This window comes from Sciurus carolinensis, chromosome 2, assembly GCF_902686445.1.
Source record: "Sciurus carolinensis chromosome 2, mSciCar1.2, whole genome shotgun sequence".
NCBI lineage: Eukaryota > Metazoa > Chordata > Mammalia > Rodentia > Sciuridae > Sciurus > Sciurus carolinensis.
In genome coordinates this window covers 140,753,067-140,778,537 of record NC_062214.1, presented here as the reverse complement: position 1 = coordinate 140,778,537, position 25,471 = coordinate 140,753,067, and the positions used below count along the sequence as shown (strand labels likewise).

At 35.2% G+C, this 25,471-nt stretch overlaps 1 long non-coding RNA gene across 1 annotated transcript in view; it reads right to left on the bottom strand.

The window, feature by feature from the left end:
• Positions 1-799: 799 nt before the first annotated feature.
• The window catches only part of LOC124971811 (uncharacterized), a 41,588-nt gene continuing 16,916 nt past the window's right edge, over positions 800-25,471 (bottom strand). Inside the window, exons 2-3 of the long non-coding RNA XR_007106372.1 lie at positions 13,584-13,662; positions 800-1,447 (exon numbers count right to left, since the gene is read on the bottom strand). This is a non-coding gene — a long non-coding RNA (uncharacterized LOC124971811). The remainder of the gene's footprint in view (positions 1,448-13,583; positions 13,663-25,471) is intronic.

The window sequence follows — 25,471 nt, the reverse complement described above, 5'->3', positions numbered from 1 at the left end:
AGGCTGTGGAGTCAGATCAGTTTTATTGGCATCTCAGCTCCAACACTCATTAGTTGTATAACTGTGGGCAAGTCACTCAAATTCTTTGCACCTCAGTTTCCTCATAATGGGAAAAAAAAGAGAACCTATACAAAACAAATTGCTGAAAGGATTTGATTTTTAAAGCATGGCAAAACCCTTAATAAGATATGCTGCCATTAGTAAATACTCAATAAACACAAATAATGAAAAATCACTGTTAGAAAATAAGTGGGGTTTTGTCAACATTTTCTTAATCATATTGCTCACATATCTCTTCTGAACACATATCTTTTCAATTTCTGCCAGGTTTTCTTTAGTCTTTGCCTTCATTATTTTACGTGAATCACTTTAGTAATTAAATTAGTTAAAATCATCACAATGTGGTTTCAGCTCAGAGCTGCAACTCTCATATTTACAAGAAAAAAGCTGGGAAGATAGCACATTGATGACTTTGGGGGAACTCCTCAGAAAACAGAAGCCATGGAATGCTGTGGTTCAAATGTGTTTTCCAAAGGTCATATGTCAGAAACTTAATCCCTGTCACAACAGTGTCGACATGTGGGACATTTAAGAAGTGATTGGGTCAGAAGGGCCGTGGCACTGAGGCTGAGGCTCTGACCCTGGGAAACAGATTCAGGATCTTGGCAGGTAGAATAAGATGCAAGATGCAGTGAAGATGGTAGTCATTCTTTATTCAGAGCACCCCTATTCAGGTCCTCAAGGTTCCATTTAGTCCCTGGCCAGCCCCCTCAAGCTATTTCCATGGACCTTTTTTATATGCAGGTCAGACAAAGAGGGCACACTGCTAACATGTTACATCAGTTGGTGCATGCTCACAAGCAAATGTTTACGACCTTGAGTACATTCACTGAATCAGAGTGTTCATGACCTTGGTTACACACTGAAACCATCCCCACAGGAAGGTTCACTGAGGGAGCCTAATTATAGCCATTTGGGGCCTTATCCAACAAGGGTTCTACCCTCATGACTGGATTCATGCAGCTGTCACAGGCAAGACTCATCACAAGAGTGGGCTTATTATAAAATCAGGTTGGACCCCCTCTCACCTCTTGCCTTCTGCCATGGGATGACATAGCAAGAAGACCCCTTACCAGATGCTGGCACCTTGATCTTGGACTTTCCAACCTCTAGAACTATAAGAAACTTCTTTTCTTTATAAATTTCCCAGTCTCTGGCATTCTGTTATGGCAACACAAAAGAGATTAAGGTACAGGACAGTTATCCTGAAATCTGAAGAGATGCAGGGTGCCCCTGTAAAAATAAGAGAGATGCAGTGGACACAGGGATAACACAAACAGTCCGTCCACTTGCTGAATGACTTCCAACAATAAGTGATTCAAAACTAGAGTAGTCTTGGTTCTTTTCTTCTTTAGCCTGCATACTCCGTCTCCTCTGCTCCATAGCACTGGAAAAAGAATAGAAAGGAGAGAAACAGTAAGGATATGTTGGGCTAGATTAAACGAAGCTGGACAAGGCACAGAGGAACCACTGATAACACCAGTTTGTCACCTCCATAGCAGACCACATACTCTAACTCAGTCATTCTTAATTCAGGGATTTTAAATGATTTTCATGGAAAAACAACAAATATAAGAACTAAAGTCAAATATGTAAAAATAATCCAAAAACTTCTGCCACCAGCTTTATGCTATCCCCAGGGCACCTGGAGTCCTCAAGTGACACCATAGTAATCCCAAGCCACCACCCCGCCTCCACCCATTTTCTCAGGTGTGCTCTGTCATCCTTCACCTTCCCAAAGGTGAAGCTACCAAAATTTCCTTTTCCTTGCTGACCTCAAGGAGGGGAATGATTATGGTCTGTTCTTCAAATATATTCTTCGTTGTTAATATAGAGAATCAAAGCCTCTCACTAAGGGGAACATCTAGCTCTCTGACCACTCCAATGAAGCAGTGATCTTCTCCCAAGATTTTGACCAAAAATGATATTCACAGACCAAGCGCTTCCTACAGTGGAGCAGATCAGTACTATTCCTGAACCACCTCTGACCTTGAAAAGCATAAAAAATTAAAAATTACCCACAATACCATAGTTTATAATTATATAAGAAATAAAAGTCTCCTCTAATCCAATTCCTAAATTTAACTCCTGATGCTGCTTTAGAGTGTAGTGGTCCTGACTCTATCCACATACATATGTCTCTATCGATATGCCTGGATCTATATATCTACTCAAAGATTTATATAGAAATAAAAATGTCTGGATTTTTACAATGGTACATTTATACTTGCACTTATTTAATCACATTTATTTTCAAATTGGTCTGAAACCTTTTTTCACTAACTACATTGTGTATATTTTCTTGTTCTTATTTATAAATGTACTTTTATAAGAGCGCTCACAAATGTGCCTGGAACGTAGTGCATACTCAATAAATCTTAGCTTTTTATTTTTTCTTCATTCTTCTAAAATATACATATTATTTCATTTTATGGACATATTTCTTACTTAACAAAAGACATTCAACTTCCTTCCAAGCTTTTTAAAAATTTTTACTAATAGTGTTACAATGAACATTCTTCTCCTTTCCAGGGATAAATTTCAAGAACTGAAAGGACTGGATTAAAATATATAAATTTTAAATTTTTTTTAAAGACATGCCCAAGAATTGAGCTCCAAAGGGCTATACCATTCTACACTTCACCAGTAGCATCTGGGGATGTCCACATATCTCACCTTCATCAGGTGAGAAGTAGCATCTTTTCTTGTGTTCACTGGTTGCTTGTGTTTCTGTGGGTGCACATGCACATGACTGTGAACTGCCTGTTCACATCCCTACCCATTTTTCTAATGGACTATATCTTTTCTTCTGTTTATTGCATCTCTCTATATAATAATCATATAAATCCTTTCTCTCTGTAATGCAAATATTCTTCTCAGAATGTCATTTGCTTTGAATATCATGTTTTTGTCATAACTTTAAGCATATACATATTCAAATATGATTTTTTCACCATGGATTTCTGTTTTAAAATTATATTTACTTTTACTTGACAAAATAATCATATGAATTTATGGGGGAAATATGATGTTTCAAGCAAATCAATGTACCCATCACCTCATATACCAATTTTTTGTTTTAAAAGATTTAAAATCTAACCTGCCAGCAACTTTGAATCTACATCGTGCACAACCATAGAAACAAAAAGTTGTACCCCCTTGTGTACAATGAATCAAAATGCAGTCTGTAAAAATTTTTAAAAAAAGAAATATACAATACATGGTCATTAATTATAGTAACCATTTCATGCAACAGATCACCAGGGCATTTTCCTCCTACCTAGCTAAAACTCCTTATCCTTTGACCAACATCTCCCTCCTTCCCCATTCCCTATCTCCCTCTCTGGTAACCACCATTCTTCTTTCTACCCCTGAGTTTGATTTTTTTAGATTTCACATTTAAGTGAGATCATGTGCTTAATTATCTTTCTGGTCTGGCTTATTTTGGTGGCATAATGTTCTCCAGGTTCATCCTTGTTGTCTCAAACATGATTTCCTTCTTTTTAAAGCTGAGTAGTATCCATGTGTGTATCATGTTTTCTATACCCATTCATCTATTGATAGATACCTAGATTACTTCCATATCTTGACTTTTGTGAATAATGTTGCAATGACATAACTGTGCAGTTATCACTTCAACATAAAGATTTCAAGTTCTCTGGGTATTTATTCAGAAGTGAGATTGCAGGATCACATTATAACTCTATATTTAATTTTTTTTAAAAGGAACCTCCATACAGTTTTCCATAATGGCTGTACTAATTTACACACCCACCAATAGTATGCAAGTGCTCCTTTTCCTCTTCATCCTTACCAACTTATTTTTCATTTTTTTATAATAATCATTCTGACATATGTTAGATAATATCTCATTGTAGTTTTAATTTGCATGTCCCTGATGATTAATAATGTTGAAAATTTTCTTATATATCTCTTGGCCATTTGTTTGTTTTCTTTTGAGAAATATCTATTCACATCCTTTGTTCATTTTTAATTGGGTTATTTTGTTTTCTTGCTTTTGAGTTGTATGAATTCCTTATATGTTTTAGATATTAGCCCCTTACCTGAGATATGATTTATAAATATTTTCTCCCAATTCATGAATTATCTCCTCATTTTATTGGGTATGTACTGTTTTTTCTTCATTCTATTGTTTCTTTTGCTATACAGTTTTTTAGTTTGATACAAATCCCTTATTTTTACTTTTGTTGGTTGAACTTTGGAGATCATAAAAACTTTGTCCAGACCAATGTCATTGACCTGTTCTCCTATGTTTTCTTCTGGTAATTTTACAGTTTCAGGTTTTGAGCTTAAATCATTAGTATATCTGGAGTTGAATTTTATAGATGGTATGAGTCCAACTTTATTTTTCTGCATGTAATCATCCAATTTTTCTTAATACTATGGAAGAGCTTGTCCCTTCTCTATTGTGTTCTTGGCACCATTGCTGAAAATCAATTGACTATAAATACGTACATTTATTCTAGGTTCTCTATTCAGTTCTATTGGTTGATATGCCTGTTTCAATGCTATTTTGATTCCTATGGCTTTGTGATAAATTTTAAAGTCAGCTAATGTGGTGCCTCTAGTTTTGTTACTTTTGCTCAAGATTGCTTTTGACATATTGTGGTCTTTTGTGATTCTGTGTGAGTTTTAGGATAGTTATTTCTATTTCTGTGAAAAATAACATTGTAATTTTGAAAGGAATGTCATCAAATTTGTAGATCATTTTGGGTACTTTCGACATTTTAATAATCCTTCCAATAGATGAAGGTGGGATATAGTTCCTTTGATTTGTATCATCAACTTCTCTCAATAATGTTTTATAATTTTCAGTATAGTAATCTTTCATTGCCTTGGTTAACTTTACTCCTAGGTATGTCTTCATGCCATTATGTTCATGGGATTGGTTTTCTTATTTTCTTTTTCACATAGCTTGTTGTCAGTGTTTTTAAAGCACTACTGATTTTTGTGTTTTGATTTTGTGTCCTACAGCTTTACCAAATTTGTTTATTGGTTCTAACACATATTTTAGTGGAGTATTTAGAGTTTTCTATATATAAGGTCATGCCATCAGCAAACAGAGGCAATTTTAATTCTTCCTTTCCTCTTTGAATACCTTTTCTTGTTCTTGCCTCATTGCTCTGGCTAAAACTTGCTGTACTGTGTTGAACAAAAGTGGCAAGTGTGGGTATCCCTGTCTTATTCCTGATATTAAAGCAAAAGCTTCCAGCTTTTCACTATTTAGTATGATGTTAGCTATAGGCCTTTTACATATGGCCTTCATTGTGTTGAGGTACATTCCTTCTATGACTAATTTCTTGAAAGATTTATCATAAAAAATATTGGATTTCATCAAATACTGCTTCTGCATCTATTAAAATGAATGTATGCCATCTGTCCTTCATCCTGTTAATATGGTGTATCACAATTATTGATTTGCATATGTTGAACCATCCCTTGCATCCCAAGGGTAAGTCCCACTTCATCATAGTGAGTGGTTCACTGTGGATTCTTATTGTACTGGCATGCTTCAAAAAGCCAGGATATTTTCAGAATAATGAACATTAAGAGAAGCTATGATTTGATAAGAAATAACATTCTTATTGGCATTCTGATCTTCTGAGTTCCAACCAAAATTTTCCATTAAAATCCACTTAGAGCACTTCTAAACCTTCTCCAGCCTGCATCTCCAAAGTTTTCCAAACTCCTCCTACAAATCAGTTCCAAAGGCTTCAGAACCAAATGGTCAGGTTACTCATAGCAATGATCCCACTTCTCAAAATTAATTTCTGTGTTGTTCAGCTTTGCATTTCTGTGACCAAAATACTTGACAAGAACAACTTAGAGGAGGGAAAGTTTATTTTGGTTCAAGTGTTCAGAGATACAGTTCGTGGTTGGCTGACTCCATTGCTCTGGACCCAAGATGAAGAAAAACATCCTGGTAGAGAGAATCTGCTTTGCTCATGGCAGCCAGGAAAGCAAGAAAGTAAGGGGAAGGGACTGCAGGGAAGATGAACCCACCTAGGACATACTCCCAGTGACTTACTTCCTCTAATCATGCCTGACCTACTCACAGCTACCACCTAGTTAGTCCATTCAAACTAGGATGAACTGATTAGATTACAGCTTGCATCACTCAAACATTTACCTTCTGAATATTCCTGCATTAACACAGGAACACCTCACATCCAAACCATGACAAGCCCTCAAGAAGATAAGGTCCAAAATATAAAAGAAAAGCTGAAACAGTTTCTTGTGGATCATGAGATCCATGTTGAATATAGAAAAAATAATTTTGAAGTTAATAATTTAGCAAAACTCATGGCCACAAAAGAAAAAATAGTAGAAACCTATTAAAGTTAAAAGAGCAAATCATATATGAAACAATGTGCCATGCACGGTTTTGGATAGTCCCTAGTGCTATTCATAATACGTTTTTTTCTTCTTCTGCCACATGATATGATTGCAATTTCCTCCCTCCATTGACATCATACATGGCCAGGTGACTTGTTCTGATAAATGAAATGTGATCTGAAGTTCTATCTGTGCAGATTTATGAATCACTATAGGATTCACCATGCTCTCCTTTTCCCTTTGCCACTGATAACAAAAATCCAAATGGTGGGCTACTCCATTAACCTGGACGTAAGAGAGACTGTCACAGAGCACAGCCCCCAGCAGGCCCACAATGACTATATATAATAAGCAAAGAAGAAATTTGTTGTTTTATGATTTGGTATTGAGAACTGTTTGTTACAGAAGCAAAATGCAGTATCTTGACTGATACTAATAGAAAGGAATTTTTCACATATTTATTGAGCACATTCCTTGTGCAGGTACTATGCTACGTAGTGGGAATATGATGTTCAAGAATCAATCCTGGACCTTAGGCACTTACAATCTAGTGAGTGGGAAAGAAAAGTAGTAAAACATATGATTGTAACTAGAGTGATAAAGTGTGGTAAATGAGGCAAGTGCTAAGTACAAAGGAGCCTAAAAAATGAGTATGTGAATGTGCTTCCTGGAAGAGGCTACTTCTAGGTTGAGAACTATAGGGCAATAGAAAAAAAATTTTTTTAAATAATCAGTATCTCCCCAAATTAGGCCAAGCATGGAAAATGTAATCCTGTCTTAGAGACTCTGTGTAAATAAAATGACAAGAAAACCAAAATTTAGTTTTCAGTGATCAAAATTCACCATGAAGAGAACTGCCAAGTATACTAGTTTGCTACAGGCAGTATAAACACAGTACCACAAACTGGAAAGCTTAAGCAGTAGAAATTTGTTTCTTCCAGTTCTGGAGATTAAAAGTCAAGGATCGAAATGTCATCTGGGTTAGTTTCCTCATCTGAGATCCTTTCTCCTTGGCCATCTTTCCCTGTCTTCACATGGTCTTCTTGGTATCTATGCCTGCATTCTAATTTCCTCTTCCTATAAGGACAGCAGTCATATTGGATTAGGGCCCACCTAATGACTTCATTCATCCTTAACTGCCTCTTTAAAGTATCTATTTCCAAAGATGGTCACAATCTGAAGTTGAGGTACTGGGAGTTAGGATCTCAACACATAAGAGGGATTCAATTCACCCAATAGCACCAAAGTTGGTAACTGCCATGGATTACATGTATTTTGTCTCCTGAAGGTTCATGTGGTAGAAGCTTGGTTCCCAGTGTGGCAATGTTAAGGTGGTGAAGCTTTACAAGTGGGGCCCAGTGGAAGGTAGATCATAACCATCCAACCCCAGGAGCAGATGAGTGCTGCCTAGCAACAGTGGGCCAGGTCTCTCATAAGTGGATTCATTTTCTCAAGAGCAGGCTGTTATGAAGTAAGACCATCTCAAGCACTTGGTTTTCTACATGTGACTGGTTCTCTTTCTCCTCTGTCATATTGTGACAAAAACAGGGGACCTGCACCAGAAGGCCAGCACCATGTTGTTCAAGCTCTCCAGTCACCAGAATCATGAATCAAATAAGTCTCTTTGCGATGTAACTTACCCATGCTTGGATATCTCTTTATACAACACAAAATAGACTATGATAGTAACTAATTGAATGCAGAAGGCAAACAGGGCAAGATGCATATGTGATACCCACATGGAAGCTCTGAGATTCTAAGACAGTCGCTCTGGGCAGTTAAACGAAGGACCTTTGGGGCGAGAAAGAAGCTGAACCTGATTTTCAATCCAGAAAACCTCAGGACATTTAACTAGAGATAACCCGAAGGCAAACAGAGAGGCGAGCAAAGTCATATTCTAAATTTACAGGTCATTTATTTTGAAATTATTCAAAATTATATATTCATTAAATTAACTTACGAATGAACTGAAAATAGTATTAAAACCCTTTGAAGACAGCCTATATAGATTCTTGAACTATACAGATTATCATCGTTGAACAGAAATCAATTATAATAAACAGTCAGATATCAAATAGTTTAAAATTATTTGCAATAAAAAGAAACAAAATGAGCAATACTAGAAAACCAAGTGTCAATTCTGAAACCATCAAGTAAAATAATATCTAAATGTAGTTCTCCCTCAAAATAAACTCAACAAAGAAACAAATGAGTATCTCCCTAAATAAGAATCCTACCACATTTCAGAAGCAACATAAAAATAGAAACCCATAAAGTGTTGGTGAATAATAACTCTAAGGAAAAAGCATTTGATGGTTTGACATAACTTATTAATAAAGCCCCTCAAGTGCTACAAATAGCCATTATTTATTATCTATTTTCTTGAATTTCCCTGTAACTAGAAGGAAACTTGTTATTTACTATGGTAATAAATTTGAAATGAGTATTACCTCATTCTTCAAGTAGAAATTCATTTTAAAAAATCTTAAGGAAAGGGTTGCATATTCTGCTTGTTTTGGAATCCTAGAATTATTCAATTGAAGGGCAGATTATAATTGAATTGAGAAAACTTTAAATTTAGTAAAGTTTCTCCTTGGCTAGGGTTAAGGCAGAATATAGATATAGTTTATTTTAAAAGATCAATTTCTTTGAGTAATTTGCTCTGACTCCTATATACAGGTTAACATGGTATTTAAGGAAATTCTGAGATGAACACAATCCGCTAGAAGGGAAGAAATATTGTGTGGTAGAGAAAGCATTAAATTAGAAGTCAGGCAACCTGGATTCAAGCCCCTGATCTCAACCATTTACTCTCTGTGCTCAGTGTAATTAATCATCCTCAGACAGATTCTTTGCTTCTATAATAAGGATAATAAAAACTATCACCAGAGTTACAGTGAAGACTAAATAAGATAATGCATGTTAAACTCTTTTGAAAACTCTGTTTTAATGATGTCAGATCCAAGTGATTAATCATTCAAAACTCTAACAATCTGAACACCATGGAAGATATCTCATAGTTAATCCAACAGGCAAGAATATTTTAAAAATATTTTTAGTTGTAGATGGACATAATATCTTTATTTATTTATTATATGGTGCTGAGAACTGAACCCAGTGTCTCACATGTGTGAGGCAAATACTCTACCACTGAGCTACAACTCAAGCCCCCCAACAGGAAAGAATATTGCCTGACATTCCAATTCCTGATATTCCCAGTACCACACACAATTCAGAACAAGGCACACTAAACCTAATCAAAATTCTGAAATCTCCAATAGCCAAATTCTATAATAAATTGTGTTCTTGTCTTCAGAAAAGGAAATATTCTATAAATATCATCCTCCAAAAGCAACTGGAAAAAAAAGCAGCTTAAAAATGATGGAATATTGCTCAGCTTTAAAGAAGAATGAAATTCTGGCATTTGCTCGTAAATGGATAGAGTTAGAGAGTATTATGCCAAGTGAAATAAGCAAAACCCAAAAGGCTGAATGTTTTCTCAGATATGGGATGCTAATACACAATAGGTGGTGGGGGGTATAGGGAAGAATAGAGGGGAGTGAAGGAGGGGAAGGAGTATGGGGGAAGGAATGATAGTAGAGTGAAACAGACATTATTACCTCATGTACATGTATGAATGCATGACCAATGGGATCCTGCACCATGTATAAGCAGAAAAATGAGACATTATACTCCATTTGTGTATGATCTATCAAAATGTATAAATGCATTCTACTGTCATGTACAACTAATTAGAACAAATAAAATTTAAAAATTTAAAAAAACTAAGGTTTTCAAACCACTTTTTGAAAATCATGAGTTATAAAACAAAAAAAGCTGTAAATTTTTAAAATGTTTCCTTTGCTGATAAAAAGCTTTTTAGTTTAAATCTATCCCAATTATTGATTCCTGCTTTTATTTCTTATGCTTTGGGAGTCATGTGAAGGAAGTCTGCACCTAAGCAGACATGACGAAGATTTGGACCTACTTTTTCAACTATTAGGTGCAGGGTCTCTGGTCTGATTCCAAGGTCCTTGATCCATTTTGAGTTGAGTTTTGTGCAGGGTGAGAGATAGGGGTTTAGTTTCATTTTGCTTCATATAGATTTCCAGTTTTCCCAGCACCATTTGTTGAACAGGCTGTCTTTTCTCCTTTGTATGTTTTTGGCACCTTTGTCAGAGCACTTATCTCCAGAATCTATAAAGAACTCAAAAAACTTTACACCAAGAATACAAATAACCCAATCAACAAATGGGCTAAGGAAATGAGCAGACACTTCATGGAAAAATATTTACAAGCAATCAACAGATACATGAAAAAATGTTCAACATCTCTAGTAATAAGAGAAATGCAAATCAAAACCACCCTAAGATTCCATCTCACCCCAATTAGAATGGCGATTATCAAGAATACAAGCAACAATAGGTATTGGTGAGGATGTAGGGGGAAAGGCACACTCATACATTGCTGGTGGGGTTGCAAATTAGTGCAGCCACTCTGGAAAGGAGTATGGAGATTCCTTAGAAAATTTGGAATGGAACCATCATTTGACCCAGCTATCCCACTCTTTGGCCTATACCCAAAGGACTTAAAATCAGCATACTACAGTGATGCAGCCATGTCAATGTTCGTAGCTACTCAATTCACAATAGCTAGATTGTGGAATCAACCTAGATGCCCTTCCACAGATGAATGGATAAAGAAACTGTGGTATATATACACAATGGAATATTACTCAGCCATAAAAAAAGAATAAAATTATGGCATTTTCAGGAAAATGGATGGAGTTGGAGAATATCATGCTAAGTGAGATAAGCCAATCCCAAAAAACCAAAGGTTGAATGAGTTATCTGATAAGTGGATGATGATAAATAACAGGGGGTGGGGAGGAGGTAAGGGAAGAATGGAGGAAGGATGGATTGTGTAGAGGGAAATGAAGAGTGGGGAGGGGGCAGGATGAAGGAATAGAATGAGACAAACATCATTACCCTATGTACATGTGTGACTACACAAATAGTATGACTATGACTCTACTACTCTACTTCATATACAACCAGAGAAATGATAGTTGTACCCCATTTATGTACAATGAATCAAAATTTTTAAAAAAAATTTTTTAAAGCATTCTTTAAAAAAATTGTCACTTTCTAAGCTTTGTCATGTTGGCTTGTAGTTAATGAAGCTATTGGAGTAGATCTGGCATGTGGGTGTCAAAAGTACAAATGTCAAAATTTAGTATTTTCTGCATTTTTAAAAGTCATTTCATATTCAAGTCACAAGAACATAGATCCTTCTAAGACCTTGTGAAAATCCATTAGTTCCTAAGAAATTAGAACCTAGATAATAATTAAAATTGAAGGGAAAAAAAGAAAATTGAAATAAAATTTATAAGAAAATTAGGACCTGAATAAAAAATAAAAATGGATAGCCAGATACAGTGGCATACCTCTAATCCTAGCTACTTGGAAAGCTGTGGCAGGAGGACGGCTGATCCTGAGCCAGCCTCAGCAACAAAATAAGACCCTGTCTCAAAATTGGAAATAAAAAGGGCTAGGGATGTAGCTCAGTGGTAAAGTGCCCTGGGTTTAACTCCCAGTACTTCAAAATTAAATAAACAATAAGGAAAAACAAAAGTAGAACTAAAAACAAATTGTGAGAACCAGACTTAGCAACATTGTAAGCACTAAATGATACTTGTGAAAACCTAGGAAAATTCAAGTTGTTCCCTTATAATAATCACAATTATTCGTTCTGGAGTATTGATGCTATTACACAAGTGGCTCGTGGTATTAGGCCAATAATGACAGGAAAATATTTAAATATTCATAATAAAGCCAATCTCTGAATTGGATCATCTAGGGGAACAATATTTTTGAAATTTTTACTCAACCAATTAATTCAGTGAATGGCCTTGGAGTTTCCTTTGCTACTAGCATTCAATGTAATTGTTCTCAGAATTTAATATGCTTATGAATTACTCAAGGATTTGTGTGTGTGTGTGTGTGTGTGTGTGTGTGTATGCTGGGGATTTAACCCAGGACTTCACACATGATAGTCAAACACTCTGGCTCTGACCTACATCCCCAGCCCTTTCAAGAACCTCTATAAAGTACATATTCAGATTCAATAGGTCTGGGGCAATGACTAATGTTCTGCATTTCTCAGAGGTCATGGTAAAACTGCTAGTCCCTGTGGACACACCTCTGGAAGAAAGAACATCAGCATACAATGCCAACCACAAAATGATATTTATTGATCAATGTTAAGATCTTACAATAATAAACATGTTAATTTAACTATATGTGCCCTTGGAATTATTCAAGCAAGGACATTCTCACATTTCTAAGGCACAGAACTCTCAACTTTGGACCCTGCTTAGCACTTGAATAGATCCAAGGCTAATCCGAATAATGTTCTGCCCTAAATCTTGTGCCCCAGTGCATGCAAAGTTGGGTGGCCCTCAACTAACCCTCAAATACGAATTAAACTCTGACTAGCATTGGCACTGCCTGTGTTCTGGGTGTAGAGAACATATTGATCTTCTTTCAGTCAACAGCAGAGTGCCTTCCATCAGACACCAGCTATCCATCTCAATGGGAAATTATTTGTCTGATGATTCCTGTCCAAAGCCCAGTGGAGACAATTGACATTCTACGGGGAAAATCTAAGGAAGTGACTTCCAATATTTTTTTTAGTGATGAAATCCTCTTGTTGAATAATATTCTGCACTCAACTCCAATATATAAAGGGGAATTTTGTTTGTAAAAAAATTATTTTAATTCACATTTGTAGAAAATGAAATTATTCAGAAGAATTCTCCAAAACTTTTAACTGGTGATTATAATTGTCAACTGTAGCCACATGAGCCTTAGCATCTCATTTGTTTTTGTATTTGTGTTTTAGTTGCACAATACTAAGACAATCTTAAATCGCACAGGAAATCAATCTCAAATACTAGCAGTTTTTTAACAGCTCATCCTGCGCATGTCCTTGGAATTCTACAACAGAAGTCAATGAAATACTTTATAACAGCTGTCTTTTCAAGAGTGGCTTAAAATATTTTTTTAAATATTTTAACCAAATTTAAATCAAACATTTGTAAAGTCCCGCACCTATCTTCCCATCCACAGATTCTAGTTTGTAACATAACCTAGAGAAACAATTACCTCCTCTTTGTGGTGACCTTTGCTTGTGTTTCTCTGTATCGTCCCTTCCTCAGAAAGCAATAGCTTGGAACACATCATTCTGTAAAATAACATTTGTAAAAGTAAACTTTTTAACCAAACCATTTTAACCAAAAGATGATATTAAAAATGCTACATGTAGTCCAAACATAGTGACCTATGCCTGCAATCCCAGGAGGCTAAGACAGGAGGATTCCAAGTTTGAGGCCACTTCTGCAATTCAGTGAGACTCTGTATCAAAATAAAAACCAAAAAAGAACTGGGGAAGTAGTCCTGAATCCTGTGGAAAAGTGCCTTTGGACTCAATTCCCAGCACCAAAAATAAATAAATAAATAAATAAATAAATCCTATGTGTAAAATGTACTTTTATAAATTTTAATTAAAATGCAATTTTAATGTAGATACTTCAACAAGTAAAAAACTGCTTATAATAAATTCAATTCCAAGGTTGGAACCATAATCTTGTATATGTCTTTCAACTGCTATGAAAATTATTTTAACGCTTCCTTTAGCTTTTTAAAATCTCAAATGATTTAAATAAAAATTTTAAATGCTCCTTTGCTTAGAATGGGGCTATAACCTGATAAATCCATCATAAATTGAAAATATCTTAAAGTCAAAAGATTCATTTAATACACTTAACCTACCAAAAATCACAGCTTAGCCACACAGTATGCTGGTAGAGAATCACATGTTTACCTTCATGATTGTGTGGCTGACTGGGAGCTGCACTCGCTGCCTCTGTACAACATCACAAGAGAGCATCATATCAACTATCACTATTCAGGTTAAAGATCAAAATTTAAAATTCTAAGTATGATTTCTACTAAAAGCATACCACTCTTACAGTCTCATTTGGGTATACATATGTGTGACGTGCTTCAATAGCATAGATGTCAAACAAAGTTATCATTTGTTATGATGCCAACTAAGCCCACACAAACCCCAGAAGCATATACAAACAAGATAGAAATCTCTCTTACATACTTGTCAGGCCTTAACTTGGGGTTCACCCACATATCATTGGCCAGGACTTGGTGGTGACATGGTCATTCTAAGATGCAAGACTAGAAAATTGTACTAATTGGTAGATAAATGCAGATAAAACTTAGGACCTCTATTTCTAAATGCAGAAAAGGGAAAGTAATCACTGAAAAACAATTAGCAATTTCTACAATAAGGTTTCATCTCTTTTCCACCAAATTCCCCATTTGTGCCCTGAAATAAATTTACAGATTGTTTGACTAAGTAAAGATCTATTATAGGACCCAGAAGTGCTTTGTGGCCTTTAAACTTGAATGCTTGTGTTGGTTTAATAATCATCTCAATGGGTAATTTTTTTTCCTTGTTTTAGTTTATTTCTAATATCATTATCAACTCAAATTTTCAAATAGTTGATGTGTTTTAACATGCTATAATTATTTTCTTTCTTTTCTTTTTTGCACAGTACCAGGGATTAAAGTTAGGGGTGCTTTACCCATAAGCTACATCCCCAGCCCCCCACCCTTTTATTTCAGTTTTGAGCTGGGTCTCACTAAGTTGCAGAGGCTGGCCTCCAACTTGCAATTCTCTGCCTCAGCATTCCAAGACCCTGGAATTAAGGTGTGTGGTACCACACATGACTCATTATTACTTTTGAAACTCAAAAAATGATTGCATTGATGAAACTCTGACCAGTGGAAAACTCTACAGCCTGGCTCCTGTGTCCTTTTTTTGAACTGTAGTAATAATATTTGTAACATAAAGTTTATCAGGGAGCACAGTTGGAACATGCCTGTAATCCTAGTGACTAGGGAGGCTGAGGAGAGAAGATGGCAAATTCAAGGCCAACCTTAGCAATTTAGTGAGACTCTTGGTTTAATCCCCAAAAATAAGACTAAATAAAATAAAATTTATCATTTAACTATTTTTAAGAATACTATTCCCATTAAAGTACAGCTATCAACTCCTTTCATCTACTGTCTGGAACTTCTGTGTCCTTTTATAACAACCTCATTATTCCTTGAAAGAGTCCTTGCATATCAGATGTCTGAGGTTCACCACTTACTTCTTTCCCATAGGCCAAATCATCCATTTCCCTGAGAAACCCCAATTAAAAAAAAGAAAATGATTATATTGTCCCCATAATGCTGTAAAACAAATTACAAAACTCCAGGAACTTAAAATGATCAGCATTTATTCCTGACACATTTAGTCACCAAGAGGTAACAAGGGGGTTGTGCTGATTGTGGGCAAGCACTCATATGTTTTGGGGTTGGATGGCTCTCTGGTGACTCAGGATAGCTTTGGCTGGGAACTGGAGTAACTCAGTTCTGCTCCACTTTTCTTAACATCCCACTGACTAACCTGAGTATTTTCTTATGACTGAGGCATAAGATCAAGTAAGCTCACTTGTGCAATTATGTTATTATGTTATGGTAAAATACATGTAACATCAAAGTCACCTTTTCAACTGAAAAAAGTATAGAACTCACTAGCATTTAGAAATATCAGTGTTGATAACCACCACTATTATCTAATTACAAAACATTTCCATGAACCCAAAAGAAAACTGCATAACCATTACCCAGCCACTCCACATGTTCCTCTCTTCCTCAGCCCCTGATTATCATCAACCTGCTTTTGTCTCTATGCTGCCTGTTATGGGTATTTCATGTAAATGAAATTATGCAATATGTGGGCCTTTGTGTCTGACTTGTCTTGGCATAATGTCTTCAAGGTCCATCCATGTTGTAGCATATGTCAGTATGTCATTCCTTCTTCTTGTTGTTCCTGGGGACTGAACCCAAGGGCACTTTACCATTGAGCTACATTTCCAGTCCTTTTTATTTTTATTTTGAAATAGGGTCTCATTAAGTTGCTAAAGCTGGCATCCAACTTGCCATCCTCCTACCTTGGCCTCCCAAGTCACTGAAATTACAGGCATGTGTCACCATGCCCAGCTACTCTTCCATTCCTTTGAATAATTTTCTAGTGTATGGATACACATTTTGTGTTACCTACTCATCAATTAATAGACTTATGGGTTTTTCCATCTTCTGGTTATTGTAAATAATATTGCTACCAACATTTACATACAAATTTTTGTTCAATACCTGTTTTCAACTATTTTGGGTCCATATACCTAGATGTGTAATCACTAAGTCATAAGATCATTTTGTGTTTAATATTTTTAGGAACAAATTGTTTTCCACAGCAGTTGCACTATTTTACATTCTTATCATCAATGAGGATTCCAATTTCTCTACCTCCTTACCAACACAACATACATGTGAAGTGATACCTTTTTGTGCTTTTGATTGGCATTTCACCAGTGACTCATGTTGAGCATCTTTTCATGTGTTCATAGGCCATTGGTATAATTTTTTGTGGGTAAATATCTATTCAAGTCTTTGTGCACTTTTTAACTTGGGTTCTTTGCCTTTTTGTTGTTAAGTTGCAAAAATTCTTTATATATTCTAGATAAATCAGAGATACAACTTAGAAAAAATATTTATGAAATCTGAGTTATATACTTTGCTGTTTATGCTTCTGCTATCATATCTATAATGGTAAGCTGCAAATTTGAGGAGGGATGTGTACCTAAAATATACCAGAAGTTGATATAGCATGTACCTATAATTCCAGCTACTTGGAAAGTTGAAGCAAGAGGTTCACTTGAGTCCATGAGTTTGAGACAAGTTCTGGCAACATAACATAATATATAGTAACAGTAAAATACACTAGGACTGTACTTGCTTTTCCACTCATGGGACACTTATGGAGTCTATTTCCAGGTAATTTGCTTTGACCAATGTGTTAGAAGTGATGCCATGCAATTTTATATTTTAGCTCTCAAGAGACACTACTAGAAGAGAGAGGCCATATGAAAGAAGACAGTCACCCCAATCAGCAGTCAACACTGAATCCCCTGAAATGTAACAGATTTTTTTTTTTTTTCTGGACCTCGCAAGCTAGAACATCTTCAAAGTAGACAACTTACCTGAGGAAGGTTAGTCAACACCAGGTGGAGCAGAAAATCATATACACACTCCAGAAAATCACATGAAATTGTTTCTAAGAAGTGGAAATCAATATTAGCAAGGCCTGCCACTGAGAGAGTAACAATAAATGACTGTAGCACCCACCTGTGTGTTGACAGACATTTTAGAAAGGGAAAGTCATATGAGATTCTTAAATAAATGACCAACATTCCTGGATCTTTTGACTTTCTAGAGTCCTACTTGCAAAAGGGAGGAAAGATAGAGGAAAAAAGTTCTCCCAGTAATTTGTTTAGTTTAACTTTTTAAAAGTAATTCTGACAACTTGAAACTACCTTTAAAAATTAACTTATCACAGAGTGTGGTGGTATACACCTGTAGCTCCAGCAACTTGGGAGACTGAGGCATACCCTCACAAATTCTAGGTTGGCCTCAGCAACTTAGTTGAAAACCTATCTCAAAATAAAAAATAAAAAGAACTAGGGATGTAGTTTAGTGGTAAAGTGCCCCTGGGTTAAATCCCCAGTACCACAAAAAAAAAAAAAGTTAACATATAAACAGCAAATTTCTCTCAAATGAAAAAGAGTTTTAAATGCACCTTTAAATTGAATCAAAAGTGCAGTCAAATACGTAATTCACAGGTGCTCGAGATTAAAATGAATTAGTAAAATTGAAACTTTATGAAAGTCTTTTTATGAGACATCTCCAAGGCATACAATGATAAAAGTAATAGAAATGTCCAACATGGTTTTCAGGAAGTGCTATTTAAAACTGTTAGTATTAAACTTTCAGGTTCTAAAATACCAAGTTATTTTGGCTTATATGGAGCAATCTAAAAGCATGAATGTGCCTAAAGAATATAAAAAGTTATCGTTTGGAAGTCACCCACACTAAAAAAAAGAGAAAAAAATGAACCATTGCAAGTTTCCCCAACAGAATTTTATTTGAAAGTTAATGTCACTTCAAAATCATTTCTCTGCATGACTGAAAAAGCTGCTCTTCATGTTAATACCCTTCAAAGCATTGTTTTAAGTGCTATTTTCCTGTGCTAAGACAGACAATTAATATTAAGCCACAGTAAAGTGTTCTGTTCCAGTTGTATAGATCAGTTACTTACAGCGTCAGACAGAAAGAGAAAAGGGGTTATTGAAATCTAATGAAAAACTTCAGTGCTTAATAACAATAAGGTTATTCAAAATGTTACTGGTAAGCCAACAAACTGAAAGGTCCCTGTAGGGACTTTTATTTAGTTTCTAAATTACTTTCCAACTCTAGGCTTAAGAAAAAATAGAATCAAACCCCAAAGTTTCAAACTTTTCATAAAATATCAGTGAATATTTTCATTCAGCATCCCTGAAGGATTCCTCATTCCATAAATTGCATTTTCAAAAAATCAAGGAAACAAGAAGTAAATTCTTTAAAATAGCTTAGAAGAAGGCTGGTATGCACAATTGTTTCCTGGCACAGAGTTCACTGCTAATTTCCTGTGCCAAATACCTCAAAGATCTCCCGAAAAGAAACCCAAGAGGTTATTATATGCCTTGATATCAACCCATTAGTGTTAGATCTCTTTGGTAACAACTCTCTTCAAATCAAAAGAAAAATACAAAGGCAAAGAAATAATAAAACTGTTTGATATGATGTCAGTTTCTTCAACAGCTTTGGCAGCAAATAAGCATAACTTGAATTACTTTTATTACAAAAAATTAGGAAGTATTACGAAATGCCAAACCTGTTCAAGAATTGCATTGATTTTAACAAATTTATCCAGCAATTATTATCAATTGATAATAAGAATGAAATCCAACGTTTTAGTATTTAAATAACAATTTATCTATAAATAGATTTGCCTCCTCAAAAGCTATAAAGTGGGTTGGGCAGAGTGGTGCACACCTATAATCCCAGTGGCTCAGGAGGTTGAGGCAGGAGGATCTCAAGTTCAAAACCAGCCTCAGCAACTTAGTGAAGCCCTAAGCAACTTAGCAAGACCCTGTCTCTAAATGAACAGTTAAATTAAAAAGGGCTGGAGATGTGGTCAGTGGTTAAGTGCCCCTGGGTTCAATCCCTGCTACCAAAAAACAGCTATAATGTACCTCAATGTTATTGATCTGAGAAATTAATTTGTGAATGTTTTTATAAATGTTTCTGAGAAAAATAAGAAAATAAGGGTGCATATGTTACCATTTTTAAATGAAAGATATTCAAGTACATCAAAATATTTTCCCAGAAATTCCAAATAGACTGAAGTTGCATGCCATCTTCAAAATACACAAACTTTGTTCTTATTGCTATTGACTATGCCAACACCAATTCTTCCATCAAATATTATATATAAAAGATATCATAAATCTACTTGTTCAAAGCATTTTTCTAAATATAAAAGGAAAAGTTCTCATTTCCAAATAAAAGAGGACATTTATTTGTAAATACCAAAGGATTTTCTTTCTACTTTAGTCAATCTAAAAAGGAATGTGAAACCTATGGATGAATGCCAGAGACTTCATATTATCTAATATTCATTCCTTGAACAGTAGTTACTTAATGATCATGTGACTTGAGACAAGGATGATTAACCTCTCTGTGTTCAGTTTTTTATCTTTAAAATGAGGTAACACTACTACCAGTTTCACAGGATTCTTATTTGGACTAGGTGAAATCATGAAAGCAAAGCACTTTACATAGTAACTTCCACTCAATAAATGGTAATTATTCCTTGTTCAATTTCTCTTTAACTCAAGACTGCTGACAGCTGTTTCTTTCCTGCTTAGAGTATTAACAACTATTGTTACACCTCTGCCCAAATCTAAAGTCTATGTACACTCCAGATGTTAGCACACTTTCACTTTTCACCCTGCATTTTACCCAACTCAACAGTCACAAAGACATCACAAAAATGCACTCATACATACTCAAAGCTTAAAAGGTAAGAGTTCAGAAATTAGGAGCTGAGCTCTGTAAGAATGACTGCCACATACAGTAGTTGTCACACACACAAAAAAATCAAGAAACATTATATAATTTTTTCTTAGTGTTCATCTAAAGATAAAATACATAAGCTCAACATGCAAACTTTAAAAACTGCACAAACATCCATAATTTAGATTTCTCGTGTGAAGAAAAATTTATTAAAAGTTTTAAAAGTATTGAGAACTTGCCATCAACCTCCATTCGAAACTCAATGACTGAATCAAATGCAATCTGTAAAAATAAAAAACTAATAATAAAAAAAACCTCAATGACTACAAAAACAATATATTTCCTTTAGCATCTGGATGGTCATAATACTCTGAAAGACCTTCTTCACACACACACATACACATACATATGCACACACACACACACACACACAGCTAGTTCTCAGAAAAGGAAACTTAAAGGTATTTGGGGGCTCCAAGTAAGCAAAGGAATTCTCTGAGGAGCACTTTCTTTAATTAAAAAATACTAAGCAGAAACTAAAGCACTGAGTCAAAAGTAGGAAGCAAACACCGGATGATAAATGCCAATATTAGCACTATAGCATGACAATAAACTTCATACCAGTGGCAGCATTGGGAAACAAAAGTCCTCTATTTAAGAAAAAAGGGGGGAAGAAGGAGAAGAAGAAGAAGAAGAAGAAGAAGAAGAAGAAGAAGAAGAAGAAGAAGAAGAGGAGGAGGAGGAGGAGGAGGAGGAGGAGGAGGAGGAGGAGGAGGAGGAGGAGGAGGAGGAGGAGGAGGAGGAGGAGGAGGAGGAGGAGGAGGGGGAGGGGGAGGAGGGGGAGGGGGAGGAGGGGGAGAAGAATCTAGAAGTTGGTTACCATGGTCCTGGTCAGCAGTGCCCCTGGCTCCCAAATATAAATTCTCTCTGGAAGAAAGCATTCCTGATATGTCCCCTGCATTCTCAATGTTTGAAATGATATAAGAATACATTAATATGATTACAAAATACAGAGACAAAGAAGCTACCATAATTGAAATCCAGCAAAAGCCACAGATAACAGATTTAAACCACCAAGAACTCTAAATCCTGGGATAAGCAGGTAACATAATAGAAGACAACTATGCATGTATTGTTACAGTTAATAACAGGATGATCAATAAAAATAAGCAAATAACAAAGAGTATCCAAACTGCCCAAGTTGAAGTCAGGTGAATGCCACACAACCTGTAATCCTAGCAACTGATATTGAAGGAGGAGGATCACCAATTCAAAGCCAACCTTAGCAACTTCATGAGACCCTATCTCAAAATAAAAAGGGTTAGAGATATGGCTCATTGGTAAAGTACCTCTGGGTTCAATCCCCAGTGCCCAAAAAAAAAAAAAAAAGCAGATTTACAAAAGAGCCAAATAGAGCATCTAAATATGAAAAACATAATATGTCAAATCACAGATTTGATATAACTGAAATGATAATTAGTAAACTAGAATACAGAGATGAAGAAAATAACCAGAGATGACAAATCAGGACTATGATCAACCTACATGTATGTCTCAGAGTCCCAGAGAAATAGAACAGAGGGGCAATATTCAAAAATATAATGGGTGTGAATTTTCAAAAATTGATTAAAAAACATGAATGCATGGATAACAGGGATCACAAAGAGATCTTAAAAAAGAAAAAACAGACCACTACAGAGGAACAACGAACAGAATGGCAACAGACTTCCCAAAAGCAACAAAGAAAGTCAGAGGACGGTAGAATAATGTCTTCAAAGTTGTCTGAGAAAATAATAAAACCCAGGAAAACTACTTTCTAAGAATAAGATCTCAAAAAAATCTACATTTTCAGGTAGACCAAAATCAAGATAGTTTAGCCTCAATAGATCTTCACCAAAAGAACTCCTGCAAGAAGTTCAGGAAGAGTAATAATCCTTAGATGAGGACCGGAAACATAAGAAGGGCAAAACAGATCATTTGGGAAATACATAGAAATTCTAAGCACACAGTGTCTATATAAAATAATTTTTGAAGGCACAGATTTCAGTATCAGACAAGTTAACATAATTTTGGAGGGCTGATCTAAAAATCATTGTAATAATTTTTACTATAAAAAGACCTAAATAAAAAACAACCATAACTTACTATTTGGAAAGTGATCAGAGTGAAAGTTTTCTAAAGACTTTGCATCATTTGGGGAAAATGGTTAGGATTTTAACTTTGTACTTTGTGTTTTGGTTTTTTGTTTGTATGGGCTTCGGTTTTTTTTTTTTGTTTTTTTTTTTTTACAGCCATGGAAAGAGGATTTATTAGGACGCATGCTGCAGCATAAGGGAAAGCAGGACAAGGACTGCTCCTTGACTCCAGACTTGTTAAATACGAATGGCAAGATTCCAAGGGTGACCTTAAAGTGACAGTAATAAAATACACAAGTTTGATACTGATCGAAGAAAGAAAATAAAAAATTTTTTAAATTTTTGGAAAAAAAAAAAAAAGCTTGTTCAATCAAAAAAAAAAAAAAAAAAAGGAAGAAAAATTCTCCATCCTATATTTGTACTAGGAATGGACACCCAGGACGTTCAACCCCAGAGCAACAGCCAATGATACATACTGTGGAGAAGGTCACACACTTGCCTGGCACAGGTGAGGCACTGGGTTCAATCCCCAGGATCACATAAAATAAATAAAATAAAAGGTATTGTGTCCATCTACAGCTAAAAAAAATTTCTAAAAAAATTCAGCTTGTGCCTTTACCGAAAGAAAATTGTGTGGTCAAAGACTTTAAGACAAAAAGTATTATTGTGGAGAAAGCCATTGCAAAATGGTAAGTTTTCAATAACTTAAAAGCTTTAAGAATTCCAAACTTAACATGGAATTCATCTAATTGCCTCCAAAATATGAAGCAAAAATGACAAGAGTTACAAAGAAAAATTAACAAATCTCACATCAGGATGGAAGATTTCAAAATATCTCTCTAAATTATTCATAAACAGAAAAATATACTTCTAATTAGCAGCTTACTTTAAAATATTAATTCAATATAAGGTACTAATTTCTCTACTTCTTCAAGGAAAAGTCAACTCTTGTACCCTCAGGGTTATCACCTTCAGAAAAGGATAAATCTTGGGACTTTACTACGTGGAAACATATTTAAGATCTCTTTGACTAATTGTGAGATTAAAAAGTAAATTAACATATTTCCTTATTTTAGAACATTTTATCAATTGCATTTTAACTCATTTATTTTAAATAAAATAAGTATATGGTTATTAAAAAATACACTTATTGAGTACTTCAAATGAAGTAGTTAAACACAATTAGGGGGCTAGATATAAACTGATAATATATATAATTTATATGGGAGTTGATCTATTAAGGAGAACTTAATGCATTATAATATAATGTGAAAAGTACAGGAATAAAATATGCTCAAATTATGGTAGGATTAAGAAATGAATTTATTTTGTTTAAATGAGAGATTACCAATGATAATCTTCTCAAGATAAAACATTTCATAATCAACCTCCCCCTCTTAAATTTCTGCATTATTTCATGTAATTCTTTTTATCAACTTAAATGACTAAGCTTCAAGGAAGAGCAAAGGAAATTTTTATATGGGTCAGAAGTTCTCAAATTAGCATGCAGATATTCTAGATATTTCTATAAAATTTTTATATGTTTTATGTATATTTGGATGAACAACTGTAAAAATTAATATAAGCAAATTTTTTTTCTATGTATAGTTTTTCTCCCTTTTTTTCTTTCTTTTTTCTTTTCTTATTGTAAACAAGTGGGGTACAACTTGTTTCTCTGGTTGTACATGAAGTAGAGGCATACCATTTGTGTAATCATACATTTACATAGGGCAATGATGTTTGACTCATTCTGTTATATTTCCTTCCTCCCACACCTCCCACCCCTCTTTTTCCTCCATATAGTCCATCCTTCCTCCATTCTTGCCTCCCTCCCACCCCCCATCATGTATCATCATCCACTTATCAGCGAGATCATTCATCCTGTGGTTTCTTGGGAATGGCTTATTTCACTTAGCATGATTTTCTCCAACCTCATCCATTTACCTGCAAATGCCATAATTTTATTATTCTCTATGGCTGAATAATATTCCATTGTGTATATATACCACAGTTTCTTTTTCCATTCATCTATTGAAGGGCATCTAGGTTGGTTGAACAATCTAGCTATTGTGAATTGAGCAGCTATGAACATTGATGTGGCTGCATCACTGTAGTATGCTGATTTTAAGTCCTTTGGGTATAGGCCAAGGAGTGGGATAGCTGGGTCAAATGGTGGTTCCATTCCATGTTTCTAAGGAATCTCCATACTGCTTTCCAGAGTGGCTATACTAATTTGCAACCCCACCAGCAATGTATGAGTGTAACTTTTTCCCCCAAATCCTCACCAACACCTATTGTTGCTTGTATTCTTGATAACTGCCATTCTAATTGGGGTGAGATGGAATCTTAGGGTGGTTTTGATTTACATTTCTCTTATTACTAGAGATGTTGAACATTTTTTCATGTATCTGTTGATTGCTTGTAAATCTTCTTCTGTGAAGTGTCTGCTCATTTCCCTAGCCCATTTGTTGATTGGGTTATTTGTATTCTTGGTGTAAAGTTTTTTGAGTTCTTTATAGATTCTGGATATTAGTGTTCTATATGAAGTATATGTGACAATGATTTTCTCCACTCTGTAGGCTCTCTCTTCACATTGCTGATAGTTTCCTTTGCTGAGAAAAAGCTTTTTAGTTTGAATCTGTCCAGTTATTGATTCCTGCTTTTATTCCTTGCACTTTGGGAGTCATGTTAAGGAAGTCTGATCCTAAGCCGACATGATGAAGATTTGGACCTACTTTTCTTCTATAAGATGCAGGGTCTCTGGTCTGATTCCAAGGTCCTTAATCCATTTTGAGTTGAGCTTTGTGCAGGATGAGAGATATGGGTTTAGTTTCATTC